Source organism: Nelusetta ayraudi, unplaced genomic scaffold, assembly GCF_046127955.1.
Source record: "Nelusetta ayraudi isolate G7.1 ecotype Tasmania unplaced genomic scaffold, CSIRO-AGI_Nayr_v1 ptg000006l, whole genome shotgun sequence".
Taxonomy (NCBI): Eukaryota; Metazoa; Chordata; class Actinopteri; order Tetraodontiformes; family Monacanthidae; genus Nelusetta; species Nelusetta ayraudi.
This window is the reverse complement of record NW_027466056.1, coordinates 3636056-3656171: the sequence shown is the minus strand read 5'-3', so window position 1 is coordinate 3656171 and position 20116 is coordinate 3636056. Positions and strand designations below refer to the sequence as shown.

At 47.5% G+C, this 20116-nt stretch overlaps 1 protein-coding gene across 1 annotated transcript in view; it reads right to left on the bottom strand.

Annotated features, from left to right (window-relative positions):
* LOC142881504 (acyl-CoA-binding protein homolog) overlaps window positions 1–14964 on the bottom strand; it is a 76793-nt gene extending 61829 nt beyond the window's left edge. Inside the window, exon 1 of the mRNA XM_076015828.1 lies at window positions 14959–14964. The gene's annotated coding sequence lies outside the window, so the exon portion shown is untranslated. The remainder of the gene's footprint in view (window positions 1–14958) is intronic.
* Between the last annotated feature and the right edge of the window lie 5152 nt (window positions 14965–20116).

Here is a 20116-nt window from a genome sequence, read left to right as displayed (position 1 = left end):
ATCAGTCTCGTGGCTTTTCCCTGGGAAAACTTATGAAGTCCTAAAAACTGGCGCTTGTTACGAGCAGGCCCGCTAAGGCTGCAGCAGCCGGAGGTCCTCCTCCGCCCCCACCGCCGAGCTCCCCTCGAAGGAGCCAGAATGGAATGAAATACGACACGAGCGTCACTGATCCTCCCAATAATAAGGCACTGACAGCGTGGAATGGGAGCATGATAACTCATCGAATATTCTTAAATCCCGCACAGGTACATGACCCTCGCTTTGTAAAGAAGTCATTTTCCATGATAGATGCTTCACTAATTCATCTGGCACATGCTTTGTTTTCTGCCCCTGCGCTCCCCGCCGTCTCCATCCTCCTTCCTGTGGAATTATTTGCACTTTAACACACACATGGTCTGGGATCCCAAGCCCCGTCTGGCCACTCTTAGGTTGGTGGATCGAACAAGAAAAATTGCGTAGGAATTGATTCTAAAGGCATTCTGATTGGATGTCAATTACTCCCTGTTTGTGGCATGCAAAGGACGGGGAGGGGGCAGGGAAAGCACTCAAAAGGGGCATAAAACAGGAATGAGGAGCCGTGCAGATGTCTGTGTATATGAGCCCTTCAGCCAAGGTCCTGTAGTGATTTCACATCAAAGAACGGAGAACAGGGAGCCAAAAGTAACAGTTTCACTTCTCCTTGATCAGCATGTGATGGCTGTTTATTGGCTTTGGGAGTCTGGGGAAGGTCAGCAATCGCTCCACCGGTAGGGGAAGGGGAGGACTCGGCGAGGACAAGGTGCGATTTTATTGAATCAACATGGACCCGTCAGCGCCCGTCAAGTCAGTATTTCAAACACTGACTCGTTCCCCTCGCAGGCAGAGACACCGAGGGCAGAACGCAGGCTCTGGGCCCAGGTAGCTTGAAGGAGTTGAGTTCGAGGGAGGCTACCTTGACCCTCCGCCCAGCGGTTCTTCGATCATGGTTCCAGAAAGTGGTTTGAACATGTGTTTGCCTCAACTCTACCTCCGAAATCCAGCTGCACCCGCCAACCTCCAACAGGCCACGCCTTCTGATTGTTGCGCTGATCCAGAACTAACCCAAACACCAAAATACCACCAGAAGAAGACCAGGAAGGAGAGGTCATTACAGGTTGAAAACTAAGGCCGCTGCTAAAGAGGTTAGCTGGGTGCTGCTATAGCGAGGGGTTAATCAAATTAGCACAAAAGGCTACTCCAGCAGGCTCTTTAGCTTTTAGCAAAACATCGCTAATCAGATAGAAATCTCATCGGCCAATCTCATTGTCAATAGATTGCAAAAGAAAAACATAGAAGCAAAGACAATTAGCCTAATTTTAGCAAAATTTTATAGAGACACACTTAGTCATTCACTTCACAGACTAGTAGATAAGACAAGTGACTCTTAGAACACTGTGGGAAAGTCGCTGCATTATGTTATGCATGTCGCTCGGATACTATTGGGCATCACGTTTCTGTGGCATCGAGAGCATCGCCGCCGCCCACCTCCTCTTCCCCTGGACCATCGTCAGACCAGAACAGGACATAACTCACCGGGCCCTTCACCAGCCAGCCTCCACCGGCTCCCTGCAAACTGGCGCGGCCGCTCGGCAGTGTCGGGCAGCGGGGGGGTGTGGAGGGACAGATGGTAACAATCAGCGGTGGAGCAGGCACTTAATGAAGCTTTGACATCGGAGCTCACGGCCGTCGTGCAGACAGACAATCCTACCTGGCAGACAGCGAGGCAACATTATCTATTCTGGATTTACGACGGACGAAGACGCGATTCTCTCTGCCGTCTCCGTGGAAGGCGCAGCGGAAAAGGTCAGATATTAAATCTCCCCGCGTCTGCGGATGACACCGTCTGAAAGGTTATTTTTAGATGCTGAAAGTTACATTTTGTGTCCTCTGGTGACTCTCATCTGCCCAGTGGGTGTGTGTTTAAATGCAGCCTTTGTGTTTGGTTTGTAGTTATTATCTTTTATTATTATTCCTATTGTTATAGTTAGTATTAGTAGTAGATTAGTGCATATTCTCACAATCATTTGGCCTGCCCACAGCCTCCACAGAAAATACATCCAATCATTGACTTCTGGTTCTGAAAGACGGCCAGTTGTGATGTCAAAAAGGGCACTACTACCTCTCCCAGGTTAGTGGCACCCCCCCAGCCTTCCAAGCAGGTGACAGACCCAAGAGAGCAACAGCCTGGGCAGAAGGCAAACTCCTTACGTTTCCTTTTCATTTTTTGCAGTTGGCTGCAAACAGGGAGCCATTTTCTGGACTGATTGCAACCGTCTCCGCCTGGCTGGGGCTGATTCTGAAGGACTGCAAACAACATCTTTGGCCACAACACCCAGGTAGGTGTGAGTGAGAGATGAATTAGTTAAAGTGGGGGAGACAGATCCGTCTTCCAACAAAGTCTCGGTACTGTCGCTGAAGACGAGGGGGGAGGGAGGGAGGGGAGAAGGAGTAGGAGGGGCGGCCAAGGTTGTCGCGGTAAAACGGTTAAATTTAATTATGTTCACCCCCCCCCCCACCCCCCCTCCCGCACGCACGCACACACACACATACACACACACACACACACACACACACACACACACAAGGTTTCTTTTTGTGCCTGGACGAGGGTCTTCAAAAGGATGGAGGAGCTGATCTAAAAAACATCCCTCACTCTTATCTGGACAGCAGGGGGTCCGGCGGGTCAAGTGTACAAGCGCACCCACCCCTCTTCATCTGGACCACAAGGCTACGCTCCCCCTTAACCTCCAACCTCCCACTTTATCGCCCCTCCACACAGAGGCCTGCAGCCCTGACGGTCCTCGCTGGGGCTTCCACAGGGACGTTATTGCTCTGGCGCTGTTCCAGCACAGATTAAAAAATGCTGAATCTGCATTCATTTGAGAGAGGGAGAGAGAGAGAGCGAGAGAGAGAGAGAGAGAGAGAGAGAGAGAGAAAGAGAAGTGCAGGTCCGTAAGGCCGTAAATTCCACATTATTTATGAGCGGCGGGCCGATGGGATCAGGCAGAACCCAGAGAAGTATTAGCTTCACTTCTCACCTCTTGCAAAATGCAGCCTCTCATCAACAGAAGGGATCTCCAAAATCTGCAGGAAGCAGCGTATCAAAGCCCGGTGTTTACAGCCTTCCACTAAAATCCGAGACGTTAGGCTGGCGATGCTGGGTGCGACTGAGACATGCTAACATCACAAGAGGCTAAGTCGGCAAACTGTGGTCTGTTTTACACGTTCACACAGCAAACCAAGGAGAAGGCTCAAAGGATGGACTTCTCTCAGTCCATGTTGCTTTCAGTCCAACTGCATGTTGATGTCAAAAAGCAGGAATGACGATTGCATCACATGGGTCCTTTAAAAATAAACTTGCGCTAAAACAGACTTGTCCGCTACGTCACCACTCGACTTTTCACTTTGCAGCTGCCCGTTTTAAAGACCCGTGATCCATTTTATTTTTTTAAAGAAAATTAAAATTTGCACCATCACAAGTTTCCCTCCGAGTGACATCTGTTGAACCTCGCCGAACTGCTGCCAGGCCCTAAAATAAAACAACTTGGCCGAGCGAAGCCCGGCCCGCCCCTCCCTCTTTCCTTACCCCATCCTCCCTTCTGCTGCATTTCCAGAAATCAGCTGGAGGACAAATGCGGAGATTCCTGCTCGGCGGGACTCAAGAGGAAAAAAAAAAACCCTGCGAAGTGCGCGCACATGCCGCACACGCAGATAAGCACACGACACCCAGATGTGGAAGGAGGAGGAGGAGGAGGAAGAGGAAGAAGGAGAGGTGGGCGTCGTTACGAGGCCGGATTAAAACCGAAGCCAGTTAGTCGGAGCGGCTGATTACAATCTCGCTTGTCACGACCTCAAAAGAGGAGGTGGTGGTGTTGGGGGGAGGGGGGGGGGGGGGGCGGGGTGTGGCACTGATCCTCAATCAGTCTCCTTAATCTGAATCTCTGCACTCCGCCGGTGTTTAAACAGCGACTTTATCTCAAACTCGAGCGCGACATTGTTTCAGTCACTTCACATTTTTTCCCCCTCCTGATCGACATCGTTTTTTGCCGCGGAGGAGGTGGAGGAGGTTTTCCTCCGACGGAGACGGATCTGTTCCGTCGTCCCACAGCTAATCGGCGGCTAAGCCCAGGACTGAAATCGTAAAGCAACCCCATAGCCCCAAAAAGCGGGCTTTTTTTGATCGCAAAAGCCATCGGAGGTCAAAGGTCGCCAGGACGGCCACTCAATCTCAGAAGGACACTGCGCCGACTACAGGCGACACCTGCTGGAGGATTCCCGTCTCACTTGTTTGCCTGATTCGATTGGTCGAACCTCTGATGGTTAACCGTGAGGGTACTCACTGATGTGAGGTCACTTCCTGTGTTTATTGTTTTGTTCTACGTCAAGAAGCTGAAAGCTTCCAAACGTCATTATGATGACAGAATGAGTGCGAACGCAGCACGTCACACTCAGGGGCCAGTTTATTAGGTACACCCTGTAAGCACAGGGTCCCTAACAATGTGTGTACATATGTATATATGTATGTATGTATATATATACATACTGTATATATATGTGTGTGTGTATTTGTTCAGCTATTCACAGCACTCTATTTTTGTCAGAGGCAAAGTATGGACCGGCTTGCATGTCGTTTCACACTGAACCGCCTGAGTAAATCTTCAAGTGAAGCATTACCTGCATCTAACCGCACAGCAAAAAAAACAAAAAAACAAAAACAAAAAAAACACTAAAGTATTTTTCACATCCTCCACACGATAAATGCTCCCTCGTTCAAATCACTTCATCTTGGCTCCTCTCATTCCTCCTGCAGGACGACGTGATGCATCTCCAACCACCGACTGTCACAAAGAAATCCTGCTTTTTACTTCTGCCCCCTCCTCCATCCAACAGCGCAGGTAGCCAGATTTTAAGGGGGGGGGGAAAGAAGGAGGAGGAGGAAGAAAGCAGCGATCTGAATTATAAATAATACTGAAAAAAAAGAAAAGAAAAAAGGTAATGATGCTATTATCATGCTCTCTTGCGATCCTGAGCCTCACCTTTTCTATTTGAATAATGATTTATAATCATATTAGCTCTCTCCGGAGCCCTGCTCTGGAAAAGTAAAAAGCTATTATCCAGTTGTCAGCTTCCCCCGCTGTGGGAGATGGAGCGATGATGCTGACACACGCACATACTGTAGCCGTGCGCACGCGCGTGCACGGGCGCGCATACACACACACACACACACACACACACCCCACTACACGCAGGCAGACAGACACGAAAAAATGCACATGTAAGAGCTATTCTTGCACACAAAAAAAACACATTAGGGGATCAGATCAGGCAGTTAGCCAGGTGGGCGGGGCTAATGACACCAGTCAAGTCAAGTCGACTTTAGCTTTAGCGGGAATATGAGCGAAAGTGAGGCGATCCCAAGGCCAACGGGGGAGGGGGGGGGCGGCAGTCAGACAGGAAGTCGGCGTACAGTGCTGCCTCCAGATTTGATTCGCGGCTGAAAGTGAGATATCGCGCATGGCTGATCAACGGTGTCAGCTCGGCCTAATCCCCCGGAAACAGTGGCTGCGGCTGCCGCTGTGGTCTCGCCGGGCGTCGCAGGGAGCCCGCTTCCTGCCACTAAGCCACTTAGCCCCGTCCCCCTCCCCACACACGACAGGAATCAGATGGACGTGTGACAGTGGCAGTAATGGGAAACGGGGCCAAAGGGAGTCCGTTACCAAATCAGCCTGTTGGTTGCATCTCTGATTGGAGAAACCCAGGCCCATATCGACAGGCAAGATTATTATTATTTATTTATTTATTGTTCACCAGTTCAGATTGTAATGTGGTCTTTGACTTGACAGACGCTGAAAGCTCTTTCTTTGTCATTTTTTGCTTGCTCCACTGATAAAACAAGGAACACGCCTGGTATCGTAAGTATCGATACTTGATTATCGATCTGAGTTGAAATCCATACAAAAAAGAATTAATAAGATTTGGGGCATTCCTAGGTTTGTATATTTTTCCAATTAGTCATCACTAATAGGTTGACATACTTTACAAAAAAATAAAATAAAAAATAAAGTGCTATCGAAAGATATGGGGCAACCTATGCTCTTGATAATGCTCGAAAACCCCAGATTGGTCCATCGCTGATGCCCAAAAACAAATAAAAGAATTAGTAAATGAGTAAAAATTAGTGCAAGTGCAACATCACCGAATTACGCAACATCCTTTCGGCTAAATAAGGATCACAACACTTTGAGAAGAGTCTTTGGTTGGTTCCAGCCTTTGGCAATGTCTTGGGGTCTATTTCCAGGGACGAGACCCCGAGACAGAAGCTGTGTTTGTCTCTCACACACACACACACACATCTCATCTGCTGAGATTTACATTAGCAGGATTTGGTGGCTGGTGTCAGGGTGTCACCTCTGCTGAATGTGATCTTCCATGTCGAGAACATTATTATCCCTCCGCCCGTCTGGAATTTAAAACAGGCGGGCGGTGGGAGCAGAAGTCGAGGAGAGACAACATGCCCGGACGGCCAACCGATCGCGGCTATTGTTACAATTTTAGGGGGGGAAAGCCAAAAGGGAGGGCATTTGGTTGTGTTGTGTTTTGGGGATTTCAAACTGAGAACTGATTGTATTGAACATGCATGCAAATGTCGCTTTTTTGTTTTAGCCAATTAAAAAAAAAAAAAAAAAAAACTTATGGATTGATTTCGTGTCATTTTCTATAAATGGAGTAACATGACGCTAGTTCCAAAAATTGAGAATAATTCCCTAAATAAAGAACGGAATTGAATTTTGTAATTTGCCTTCTTTACCTTTTACTCAATGGCGACAGAGAAACGGCTCGTTTTCCCATTTTTCCATTGTTTTGAAAAAATCTGTTTGGCAGCCAAGTACACGGCGCCCCCTTTGGAGGAGAGAGAGAAAAGACACAAAAAGCAGCGGTGGTTGACTCGCTAACAAGGCGCAGTCCATCACCTCGCCGCCACCGCCACCTAATTCAGGGGGTAATTTCTCAACAGGACCCTGGTGGGCCGCCGACACAAAGGAAACGAGCCAGTCCGGCCCAGCCGCCCGCCAGTAATTACAGCATGTAAATGCCATATTTTTTTTTCTTCTTCTTCCTCCCAAATGTGGTCAGCGGCGTCGTAGTGCTTCAATTAGTTTTCCGCCGTTTATCAGCAGCGCACACGCACATCTGTGGCGTCCAGCTGGAGGAGGGAGGGGCGAGGATTGGAGGGGGAGGGGGGGGGGGGTCATTGGTTCATTCATTTGTAAATTCCCCCTCATTTTGCCCTCCCTCATTCTCTCTCTTTCATTGATTTTTTTTGTTGTCATTAAATGCCCTGAATGTGTGGAAGTGTCACCGTTCCCTCGACTCTGGCGCAGTCAATTAGCGACGTGCGAGGCGCACAAAACTAATCATTTAAAAGACTTGAGAATGGCTTTGCCGACTGGTGAGGTCATGACTCGTCTCCGGGCCAGACAGTGGAGGAAACTCACAATAGTAACAATAAATATGATAATCAATAACACACAACAAAAGGATTGGTGTGAAGTCACAGTTGCTAAAGCATTAGCCGAAGACTTGATAATGCTACTTAGTAATGGTTAGCTAAAGAAGGAGACCAGTGCTGCAATGTCATTGGTTACATTGTATATAGAAGACTTTAGTACAGGGGTGGGCAAACTTTTTGTCTGGTGATGCCACAATGGATTCAAAAATGTGACAGAGGGGGCCGGAGCAGCAGCAGATGGATGGAGTGTTTTGGTGAAAATCTATTGAAAATAAACAGAACAAAGTGACAGCAAAATGTGTGTCTTAGAAGCCCCACGGTATTTAGCTCTTTATTGAAATGACTCTTTAAAACACTGAAAAAATGGATGAAATATAGCTATTTTAACTAACTATCAATATCATTTCTTCAAGTTCGGCAGGCCGCATATGGCCCCCAGGCCATAGTTTGCCCACCCCTGCTTTAGTAGAACACAAGACACACGATGAATAATAAATCTCGGCATACTTAGCCCTGTGTTTCCAGTCTCCTGGAAATGCTAACTTTAGATTGCTGCTGAAAGTTGAGGCTCTCTGGAACCTTCCACGTGTTTTGAAGGCGGTCTCAGAGGGTGGAAACAACTTTCGGCCAGGGGGGGTTGTTGGCCTGGGAGAGGTATCTGTGGCCCTTTGTGACATCACAAATCAGTGCAGATTATAGTTACACTTCTCTGCAAACTGGCCAAGAAAACAACGCAAAGGATGGTCGTTGCTCATGTCAGGCCAGTTTCACATTCACATTATTGTCAGAAAACCCGTCTTCCACTTCCTGGTACTTCACACAACGGATGCCGCCGCTCTCCCGCGGCTCCTTTTTTTTTTTTTTTTTTTAAATCTGACACCGCAGACGACTCGGCACCTCGGCAGGCAGGCAGGCAGCCGTAGGAGGCGGCTGTCTGAGGGTGACGCCCCCACTGAGACAGGTAGCGGCGGCCAGCTGCTTGGAACAGGTGTACAGACCGCGCCTTCCCGTCGGAGCGATCTGTGCACTTGGCTGCCGACCAGCGGCTGACAGGTAATCATCCTGCGCCCCCCTCCCTGGTTAGCCAACTACAACCAGCCGCCCCACTCGACACCACCCCCACCACACCATCTCCAATCCCCAACCTCCTTCATTCCCCCTCCTGGGTTTGTAATCCGCCTTTCCTTTAGGTTGCTCGGTGGCAACTATGAACAACTGTTTGAAGGTCCAATTTGTAAAATTCTTAAGGAAGACTGGTATTTAATGGTTAAGTGTGTAATATTGGGAGATTTTGAAGAAATAACAGCGACACCAAGTGGTTATATTTCAGATTGCAGTCTCTTTCATTCTAATTCCAGCCGTCACCCTAATTACAAAACGTGTTTCCAGGCGTACTGGATTGTCCACTCTGGGCTTCTGGGTGCAAGATGGCAGCTAACTGGGAAAAAGACCTTTGGTCTTTGTTCATTCGTATACATAAATAAGAATCATTCTATGGATAGGAAAACTGAATCGCTTTTATTGTACTGCTTGTACTCTTTTATTAATGTTTTTATGGGCAGTGTTTTAAGCTTTTACCAATATAGAAATCATAAATCCAGCCAAATTTTACACACTGGACCTTTAAGCATTGTTTTCTGAGGAGGCTATCAACAGAGGGCACATGGCTCTTTGGAGGTCCTATGGTAGACTTTTCCTTCCACTGGAGCCAGCGACGGAAAAGCAAAGAGGTGAAAATTGGGACGTTTAGTTTAGTTAACCCTAAAGCAAACACGACAGAAGTTTGGGATGGTTTTGATAAAATCCACGCCCTCCAACGCCCCCACTGGCTCAGAGACAATACATGTTGAGCATGAATGCAGGAAAAAGAACCAACATCGGCTCCACTTGTTTGACACACGTCCATCGGGGAAACAAAAACAAAACTAAACAAAAAAAAACTCCCAAAACGAGGTCTAGGCAGCGACCTCGGCCGCCTTTTTGTGCGGAATCTTCCCCCCAATGAACTCTCGTTTCCTTTTGAAGTACTTCCTGGGGCCGCAGGGGCCGCTCATGAGGTCATATCCTGCCTGCTCTGATTAGACCTGAGGGACTGGCTGCAGATGTTTTGGGGGGAGGGAGGGGTCGTGTTTTCTTCACCAAGAGATAGCGAGAACGTTTTTGAAAAAGATTTTTCTCAGGGCTCCAGAGGAGGTTAATCGTTTCTGCGTGCCGCTGGCCTTCTCCCACCGGGTTGACACCGCTGACCAAAAATACACTGAGTGGTCCTTTATGTCCGAGCCATGTAATGAAGCTGCCATATGCACTTCAAGGTTTTTGATGTTCAAAAAAGTTTTTTTTTTTCCTTTTATGGGATGGGAGATGTGAGGCTCAGCTGGCGGAGACATTGGAGCGACGACGGGAAACAATCCCACAGCGAAAACAAGTCCCCTCTTGAAAGGCTTGCAGCAGATAAAACAACCCAATTTTTTTTCGTTTTCGTCATCACATATTCTTCAAATACATCAGGAGCTCGTCAAGGGCAGCAATAACCAAACAGCTCTAAACAAAGAGAATGGGCGCGAAGGTTTAAGCGCTAGAGTGCTACTCGAGGTATCGATTTTGAGGTTTGCAAAGAAAAAGAAGGAGAGGAAAAAAAACGTACAGGGGGCTCATATATAAAAGGTATGAACGCACAACAACCTGTCGTACACTCGTTTCGACGTTCACGTTCGAATGTACAAGAAGTGTCTTGACCGTGGAAATGGGCAGTGCTTCACGTTAAGTCCCTGACTGGCGTATGTAGATTTCTGCACGTGTTGGTCTGTTGGCGACACTCACTGGTGATGTTAAGAAACAATTACTGAAGCGGTTTTAAAACAGGCTTTGATGAACAACACGTTCATTTATTTCGATCAGTACAAAATCATGCGCGCACACAGGTGTCGAAAATAGCGGCAGCATGGGCACTATGGAGAACGTGGTCAAGATAACTCGTAGAATTGCCACACGGCCAACATAGTTGTTTTGCTTACAAACGTGGAGACGTGCGGCCGGGGGCAAATCTTCGATCTCAATACGTCACGTCCGTTCGGAGCACGGCAGTGATGACTAGTAGAGGGCAGAAATGTGCCTGTTATTTATACATTGCGAGCTATAAATGTATAACGTTATTGATTATTTGCACTGCCTGGCCAAAAAAAAAGTAGCCAAGAAAAGTACAGGTCACACACGCATTCGCTGTGGCATTGTTTCAATAAGCTTGTGCAATGTCACAAGATTGAGTTCCATCCAGTGTTGCATTAATTTTGCCTACTGTACAGGCTTTTACAGTAGGCACTAGGCATGATGGGTGCATCACTTCACCTGCCTCTCTTCTTACCCTGAAGCGCCCATCACTCTGGAACAGTGTAAATCTGGACTCATCAGACCACACGACCATCTTCCATTACTCCAGAGTCCAATCTTTTTGCTCTCTAGCAAATTGAAGTCTTTTTTTCCCAGACTCACCCTATTCCAGAGTGATGGGCGAATCAGGGTAAGAAGAGAGGCAAGTGAAATGATGCACCCATCATGCCTAGTGCCTACTGTCCAAGCCTGCGGGGGCAGTGCTATGATCTGGGGTTGCTGCAGTTGGTCAGGTCTAGGTTCAGCAACAGTATGTGCTCAAAGAATGAGGTCAGCTGACTACCTGAATATACTGAATGACCAGGTTATTCCATCAATGGATTTTTTTTCTTCCCTGATGGCACAGGCATATTCCAAGAGGACAATGCCAGGATTCATCGGGCTCCAATTGTGAAAGAGTGGAAGAGCACGAGACATAATTTTCACACATGGATTGGCCACCACAGAGTCCAGACCTTAACCCTATTGAGAATCTTTGGGATGTGCTCGAGAGGGCTTTGCGCAGTGGTCAGATTCTACCATCATCAATGCAAGATAATGCATGAAAAATCAATGCAACACTGGATGGAAATCAATCTTGTGACATTGCAGAAGCTTATCGAAACAATGCCACAGCGACCTCTCAGTTACCTCTCCTCCACCAGAGGAGGCTGTAAATGTGGCAGCTTGTGCTGATTCTCTGTGCTTTGTTTCCCTCTCTTGCTCTCCTCCCTTTTCCTTATCTCTTCCCCTCCCGGTCCAAGGTATAAGAGACCTTCAACCTTCCTTATCTCTTTGCACTTGCACTCGCATTCATTTGAGCTTTTGCACCTGTTGCATCTGTTCTGTTGTTTGTACTGTGTTTGTGCCTCGGAGCTCCGATCATTTATTCTTGTTTATTAAATTGCTTATTTACTCGGTATTTCTGCATCGGTATCTTTGCTCTTCTCCACAATAGTGGCTACTTTTTTTGGCCAGGCAGTGTATTTCAAGATTGGATCTGGAATTTTGAACGCAGATCGGTCTATCACCGATCTAATAAGATATGTTAAATTGGCACGCTGATCCAATCCAAATGATCTGATCGGGACATCGCTAGCCTGTGCACATAATGTTGATTCTAATACGCTTTTGTTTGTTCGACCTGGTGTGACCTTGGCTTTCCTTGGAAGACGTGGACACCGCAGACTGATGGAGCGGAAATATCGTGAACCCCATTAATGAACTCAGTCTGTCGTGGAGATATTTGCGTATTTTTCTGAGTTTCTACTTCGTTTGGAAGTGTTTCCAGTTTCCAGCAAAGTTTTTTTTTTTTATGCTGAGATTGAATTTGAATGAAACAAATTCCACGCGCAATATAATTTTGATAGATATGCATATGTATATGGAGGCATTTAGGGCGTGCTCATTTACAGTCAGTTCCATGATGATCGGGACGTGCAAAGGAATTTGTGCATTTGTGCATTTGCAACGTTTTAAACATCCAGATTTTTTGGGACGAACGTAGTTTTCTGGATTTGAATTTATGTCAGGTTTCATGATGAAATCCACGCACGTTTTTGTACATGAGGCCCCGGGTGTCTGGAAGGAGACTAAAGCAATACAGGTATTGGTGGGCGGAGTCAACACCTGGCTGGGGCTGTTGCCACTAACCTGACGAGATACCAGAATATCAGGAAGCAATGTCACAAAATTGTCTCATTTCCAGAAACCTGCCGTTTTCCAGACAATTCCAGAAAGCAGTAAAGGATGGAATTTTCAAATTCTTGGGAACGTGATAGATAGGACAGAGACATAAGGAACAGCAAGAAAACATTGGCGTTTTTCAACGTACAGGACCTTTACCATTTTTTATTCATTCATCCTTACAGCCGGCCTTTAATCCTTAAATCAAGCATTAGCGGAAGAACAGAATCCCATGTTTGGACGTCTGCAATGTCGATGCTGCTCGTTTCCATCCAGGCCATTTCGCGTGTGACGCAAAGAGAGGAGTCGTGGTCGGGCTGGCAACAAATGTGGGTAAAGTAAACAAGCTCTGAGGCGGCGGCCTCGATACCTGTCTGCTTTTGTCAATAAGGAGCTCCGGAACCACTAATAGAGCATTATGGAAGCCCAGGGGACCGATGGTGGCAGGTGATTTATGTCGCCAGTGACGACTCCGGCCCCTTGGAAAAAAAATAAGAAAAAAAAAGGGGGGGGGGGGGAGTGGCGCTGATAAAAGAAGAGCTCGATTGGAACAAGCAGGATGATGAATAGACTACATGATCCAAGACCTGTCTCATTAGGGGGGGGGGGGAGTTGGAGATGGAGCTCGGGCCATTTAGCTAATGTAGCGAGTCATTGCATGTGCGTGTGCACGTGTGCGTGTGTGTGTGTGTAGAGAGAGACCTGAGCAGCAGCAGCAGCCGCAGCAGCAGCAGCTTGCTCTCATTGGCAGCAGGTTGGAAATTAATGACACACTGAATATATACAGCGAGGAGGCTTGACCCCCGCATAATGGCGACACATAGGATTAACCCCGCCTGTCACCAGCCCCTATTGTCAGCCCCGCATGCTGCTACCAGTAAACAGGAGGGGCCCGCGAGGTGGGGGCCCCACAGAGGAGAGGAGCGGAATGCGTTTTTAACGTAGGGGGGATAAAAAAAAATAAATAAAAAAAAAGCCCTGCTGCAATTCGGGATTAAGCGGATTCCGGGTTTTTGCATTTTGATAAATGGTCAAAAGATTAAAGGCGGAGCGAGCAAAGTGAGCCGAGGATTATCGCAGATGAAATTCCAACTCAAGGTGGTGCCCGGGATGCAAAAAGGAAGCGTGAGGAGATGAGGCGGCGCTTCACATACGCCGAGCAATTTTGAGACGATGAATTTGCAGACGTGACACACAGATGTTGTTGTTGCTGTATTTTTAAGTGGGGGATCTAAGCTAACGAGTCTCATCATCGCTTACGGTACTTTTTTAGCAGAGCGACATTCCAATACCGAAGCAGCGCCCTCGCTACTTTGAACACCGCGTACAAAAATGTAAAATTACAAGTATGCGAGCCAACGAAACCCTTTTGCCACAGCTGGATGAGTCAGACTTGTATTCCTGCTGGACTCTGAAAGGAAGCGATCGAAAATTGGATTTCACAACCGAGGAAGATGTGAAAAAGTGCTAGACCAACAGGAAGTGACTCAGAGCCTTGCTAGCGGCTAAAGAGACTAGGTAAAGGCTACGCTAGCCTAGCATAGACTTGAAACAATGAGGGGCAGGTTGGACGCCTGTCGCTGTCCTTCTTTGTCGGGGGGGAATCGGCCAAAGCCTCCTGCTTTTACTGCCATGATGGATTCCCCATTTAGCTTGACCCTATATTCATTAAAAGAGGATTTAGGGCCGTTAGAAAGGGAGAGCAGAGAGGCCCCTTGGGGACCCTGTGTGTGTGTGCGTGCGTGTGTGCATGTGTGTTTGCCGGTTAGTGACACACACTTTCCCCTCCTTGCACGCCCGGCCCATAACTCTGTCTCTCTCTCTCTGTCTGTCTCTCTCTCCTCAGACGGGGCTTGTTAGGTGGAGGGTGGGGGTGGGGCTAGAGGGGGGGGGTGAAGGGAGGCGGAGGGGGGAGGGGGAGTGTCCAGGTTTTATTGGAGGCAGCAGCTGCACTCCTCCCCGGCTCTATAAAAGGTAATTACTGCTGGTGGTAACAAGCTAATTGATTGCTAATTAGGTGAATCACTTCTCCGAGTGCTGTCCCACTTATTGACAGATGGTGACTGCGCGTGTGTGTGTGAGTGTGTGTGTGTGTGTGTGTGTGTTTAGGTTGTGTGCGACGGTGTCGCTCCATCCGCAGATTGATATAAAAGGCGGATCCTTAGGTTGGTGCAGGTTGACGCTATTGGACGGTGAGGAGGATAAAAAAAAAAGATGAAGAAGAAGAAGAAGAAGAAAAAAAGCATGATTGATTCAGAGAGGGCTCCCTGTCGGACAGGAAATGAGGGCTGAATGGGGGCGGCGCACGGTCTGTCGGAGCACTCTGGAGACCCCCCGCCCCCTGATATTCACTTTCACATGGAAATAAGGGGGCCAGGGCTCAGACACACACACACACACACGCAGTGGAAGACACAGAGAGGACAACAGGAAGAAGGAAGAGGAGGAGGTTGTGCTGGGAAATGTAAAGGCCAAACAGAAATGAAAAATAATTTTCACATCTTCAGGTTGATCCACTTTAGAAGAAAGCGTGTGTGCGCGTGGGTGCTTTAGAGAGGGAGGGAGAGAGGGAGAGAGAAAAAAAACCCAACATGGTTCTGGAAATCACTTCCCTCCCCATGATGTCACAAAGGGTGCTGCTACATGGCCCAGGTTAGCGAGGATCCCCGCACCCCCAAATGTCCCCAGCCAGATTTCTGCTGTCTTACAACACGTTAGAAGGCCCTCCACGGCCTTTTGTCAGGGCTTTTAGTTATTGGCCTAAATACACTCATGTGATGCGGATTTTTAAAAATAATAATACTAAACTAAACTACGAAAACTACTCACCACGTTTTGAATTATATTATTTGTTTCCAAGACCGAGCTCGGTCCAGTTAAAAGAATCGTTTATGTTTTTGGTTTCTTTATAATTCCTGTTTCTGGACGCAATTTCTTTCTTATCCTTAAATTGTTTTGTGCTAAATGTCACATTTTGTGCAGAGATTTAATGTTTAAGGCTAATCAACACAGAGACGTAATTGACTTTAATCTAACTTTATTGCTTGTTTCATTGTTCAACAATAATACTGTTCAATGTGAAGTTGCGGTTTCTGTTGGGCGAAAATTCATTGAGGGAACCATTCTGGAGCTTTTTGGACAGATTGTTCTACTGACTATTTCTGAGAATTGAAAATAAAAAATGGATTCCAAAATGAAGATAAGGATATTTCTCTGTTTATTACCCTTTAACGTTCTTCAAGTTCCGCTTCAACCAGCATACTGAAGAAGCGAAGCTTAATAATAATATACAATACATGACTTCATATTGCACACATAAAAATCTGAAATAGATAAAAATGTAAAATAAAAATCGTACGCCTCTTTTTTTATTTGCAGCCTCCTGAATTTATTTTCAACAGTAACCGTTTTCACCGGGCCAATGATACATTTAAAATTAAAACAACAACAACAAAACTAATTAAGTAATAATAATATCCTTCAATGAACGTCCTGTCCTGATTGACGTACCAAAATACCAGCAGAGCATTCTGGGATTTGTAGTGTTAGCAGTTACATGTGCTGTATTATAGCGGTGGGCCAGCAGCTCCAGTAGTGGTTTTGCATTGCCAGCTATAATGACTCTAGCCAGAGTCTGACACCTGTGCCCTCAATGAAAATAATATTTTGTAATCGGAATGACTCCTGCCTGCTTATTGGGACTCGTTATCTCAGAAGCTGGCAACACGGAGGGTGAGGTAAGAAGGCGGGTGGGGGGGCCCTCCCACCCCCCCACGCAGCTCTGATGGCATTTGACACGCCCGTTTGTTCCCTGCCCGCCTGCTGGCCCGGCTTGTCACAGTGGGTGGCGGCGAGGCCCAGCAGTTGTGGGAGTGATTTACGGGCACGGGGGTGAAAGGTTTATTGGGCCGGACTAGTTAGTGCACGGCTAAAATAAGGATTTGCAGGAGGCCGCCGCCGCCGCCACCACCACCTGCTCCCAGAGTCCACACGCGCCGCATGCATCATCGTGCGCACATTCGCAGACACCCCCCCCCCCCCACCACCACCACCACCTTTTCCTCCTTTCCCCCTATTCTGTTGTTCTTCCAGCCAGATAAGGCGGCTTTTGCAGCGAGGTCCTTAAATGCGTCGCGGGAGGGCTGCTGAAAACAAGCGGGAGTGTGTGTGTGTGGGGGGGGGGGGTTAGCGCTAAAGCATCGGCTAACGTCCCCTGTAATTTTCTCGCGGCGGCTATAAATAGCGCTTCCAGGGGAGTCGACGTGGGAACAACAATGAGGTAACGGCCGGCGACACACACACACACACACACACACACACACACACACACACACACACACACACACAAACACACACACACACACACACAATATCCATCATCCTCTTTAAATTTGAGTGCGACAGACAGTTAAGAATTTAGCTTGAATTAGCTTAGCACTATTAGCACATATGGTAGAAAATGGCAAAGTCTGTAGATTAATGCGATTTATGTGTGTGTATGATGTTTATTGTGCTCCGTAATGACCTGGCTCACTTGTCCAGCGTGTAGCCCCGCCTTCTCCTTCGCCCAGCTGTGATTGGCTCCAGCGAAGGCCACGGAACATTGTTTTAAAGTGACTTAACATGTTTCTGGTTTATGTACAGTGGGGTCTTTTTGCGTGTGCGTTTTTTGTCGTGCTACTGATAAAGCAGGTCGGGGACCTTCGTGACCTTTAGCAGCAGTTTCCGTGTCGGGCGGAGACCCTCCTCGCTCGGACCACCACGCACGGCTCCCCCCCCCCACCCCAGCAGCCCTCTCCCCCTCCTCCTCCACTACCATCCTTTCTCCCTTTCCCTTCTCTTCCCTTGTCTTTTCTGCAGGGTGGGGAGGGCTGGCAGCGGTGCTGGGTTGGGGCTGTGGGGAAGGTGGGGGGTGGGGGGGGACCCTGGCGTGCAACATCGCCGTCTAGACGCGGCGGGGGTAAGGAGAAGGGAGACGAGCGGCGAGCGCTCGCTCCTCCTTTTGTCGCCGCCGCCGGGGCCCCGAGGAAAAGAAGCCCCTCCGGCTCCCTCCGTCTGCGGCGCTTTGTGAGGGAACAATGTGGTGTCACTGCCTCTTCCTAAACATGTTGGGGAATTAAAATCACCCTCAGTATGAGCCGCGGGAGCGGGAGGAGAGGGGGGGGGGGGCTGTCATGCCAACACACACACACACACACAGACACAGAGAAATACATACACACACTCTGACCTATGGAGGGGCTGTCCTGAACCCATTTGTGTCAATCAGGGAGGGAGTTCAAAAGCCAGGAAATATTCTCTCTCTCTGTCACACACACACACACACACACACACACACACACACTCGTGTGTGCGCACGCATACACACAGGCACACATGCACACACACACACAAACACACATGGGGAGGCGATCTAAATTTGGCTGCACACAGAGCGTCAAAGACGTGTCAGTCAAAACACATGGCAACCAGGGCTCCTTTCCACCCATTCGTGTGTGTGTGTGTGTTTGTGTGTGCGCGTGTGTGTAAGGTCAAGTTCCTTAGAAAACAGAGATCCACCCATCAACCCCCCCCCCCCCATCTAAAATAAATAAATTAAATAAAATAAAAATCATGCCATCCTATGGAAGAAGTTTTATAATGTGAACGTGTGTTCAGGTCAGGATGGGGGGGGGGGGCAGTTTCTGCATTTTGTTTTTTATTATTTTGGTTCAAATTCAGCGGACCTGAAGCCTTGATGATGATGATTAATATTTAGATTGAACGGATTAGCAACTTTCTATTAAAGCTGAGTTGAGCTATTTTTTTTATATGTCAGAGAGGAATATACTGTGCAGAGTACACGTTATATACACACGTGTGTATGTGTATATATATACATATATACATATATATGTATATAAATATATATATATATACATATATATATATATACATATATATATGCACTGTATGCATATTCACACACAGGTGTACTTCAGAACAGTGGCAGGTGAGTGTAAAGGTGCCTACACTGCACGGAAATGCCTACACACACACACACACACACACACACACACACACACACACACACACACACAAACGCAGGGTTGCGTTCCTGCATGCCTCCTTATCACCCTCCAAAGACGTCACACACACCTCCACACACACACACACACACACACACACACACACACACACGCATGCCAGCGAGGAGCAATAATTTATTCCTCCGCTCTCGGATCCTCTCTCTCTCTCTCTCTCTCTCTCCTCTGCGGTGACCTGGGCAGACAATGAAGCGTCTCCACAATGGAAATGTTAATTTCCTCATTATCGGCCCTCTTAATTATTTGTTGTGACAGATAATTGCGTGCGGGGGGCGCTCCCTATCAGTAATAACCTTCTGCCTGCGGTGGGGGTGGGGGGGTGGGTGGGGTGCCTTGTCGCCGGGCGCCGCCGCCGCCGCCCTGAGCGCCGCCTTTCACCCAGACAAAGAGCGGCGAGCGTGCGCACGCAAAAGCTTTTTCCCCCGCGCAGCCTCCTCTCCCCGCGCCATAATAGGAATAAATATTATAGATTAATTAATCTGCTCTGATTATAATTTAATCATTTTGCCTCCCGGGGTCACTGTATTATTATACCACTTAGTGCGTGGCTTGTACACACACTTACACACACACACACACACATATCCAGGAATAGTATGGCATCATTCCAAAGGCTGACTGATGTGTAAAGAGGTGTTTTCTGCCAACTCACTGACTTATTAATTACCAGCTACGTTGTTTTACAAGGCTCTGGGCGGATGTTTTTTTTTATTCTTCCCTCTTAGCGGCGGCGCACAAAGACAGAAAAAGCACACTCGCGCACAAGGACGACAACAGAGGAATGGAACACGAGTGCAGGTTGAGGAAGGAGAGAGGGGCGTAGTAATAATAATAATGATAATAATGATAAGAATAAGAATAATCCGGGATGCACCGATAATACTTTTTTACGCAACGAGCCAATAACGGGCACTTGCGTTCCACTGCTCACCAACACCGAGTACATGACATTACACATCATAGAATTACTTTGATTTTGTTTTTTTGTTTTTCCCACAGATGTTCTGTTATTTGAACAACATTCCTCAGCATGTTTCTCTTGACTGGTGGGGCCACAGTGGGTGCTAGAATTTGACAGAGGGGCCGGAGCAGGAGCAGGAGCAGACGGATGGAGTGTTTTGGTGAGCCACCTCATAGGAGGAAAAAACATATCATGGGATGTGTAGAAAACGTGCTAAAATGTCTATTGAAAATGAACCAAAGCGTTACAACAAAGTCAGTGTCTTTGAAGCCCCGCAGTGTTTACTTCTTTCTTGAAACAACTCTTAAAACACCAAAAAATTGATGAAATACAGCTGTTATATCTCTTACCTGCTGTTAATATAATTTCTTCAAGTTCAGCGGACCGGACTGAAAAGCTTAACAGGCCACATATGGCCTCTGGGCCGTAGTTTGCCCCACCTTGTTGAAGAACACGGGGTGACAGTCACAACAAAATTGTCATGTACAT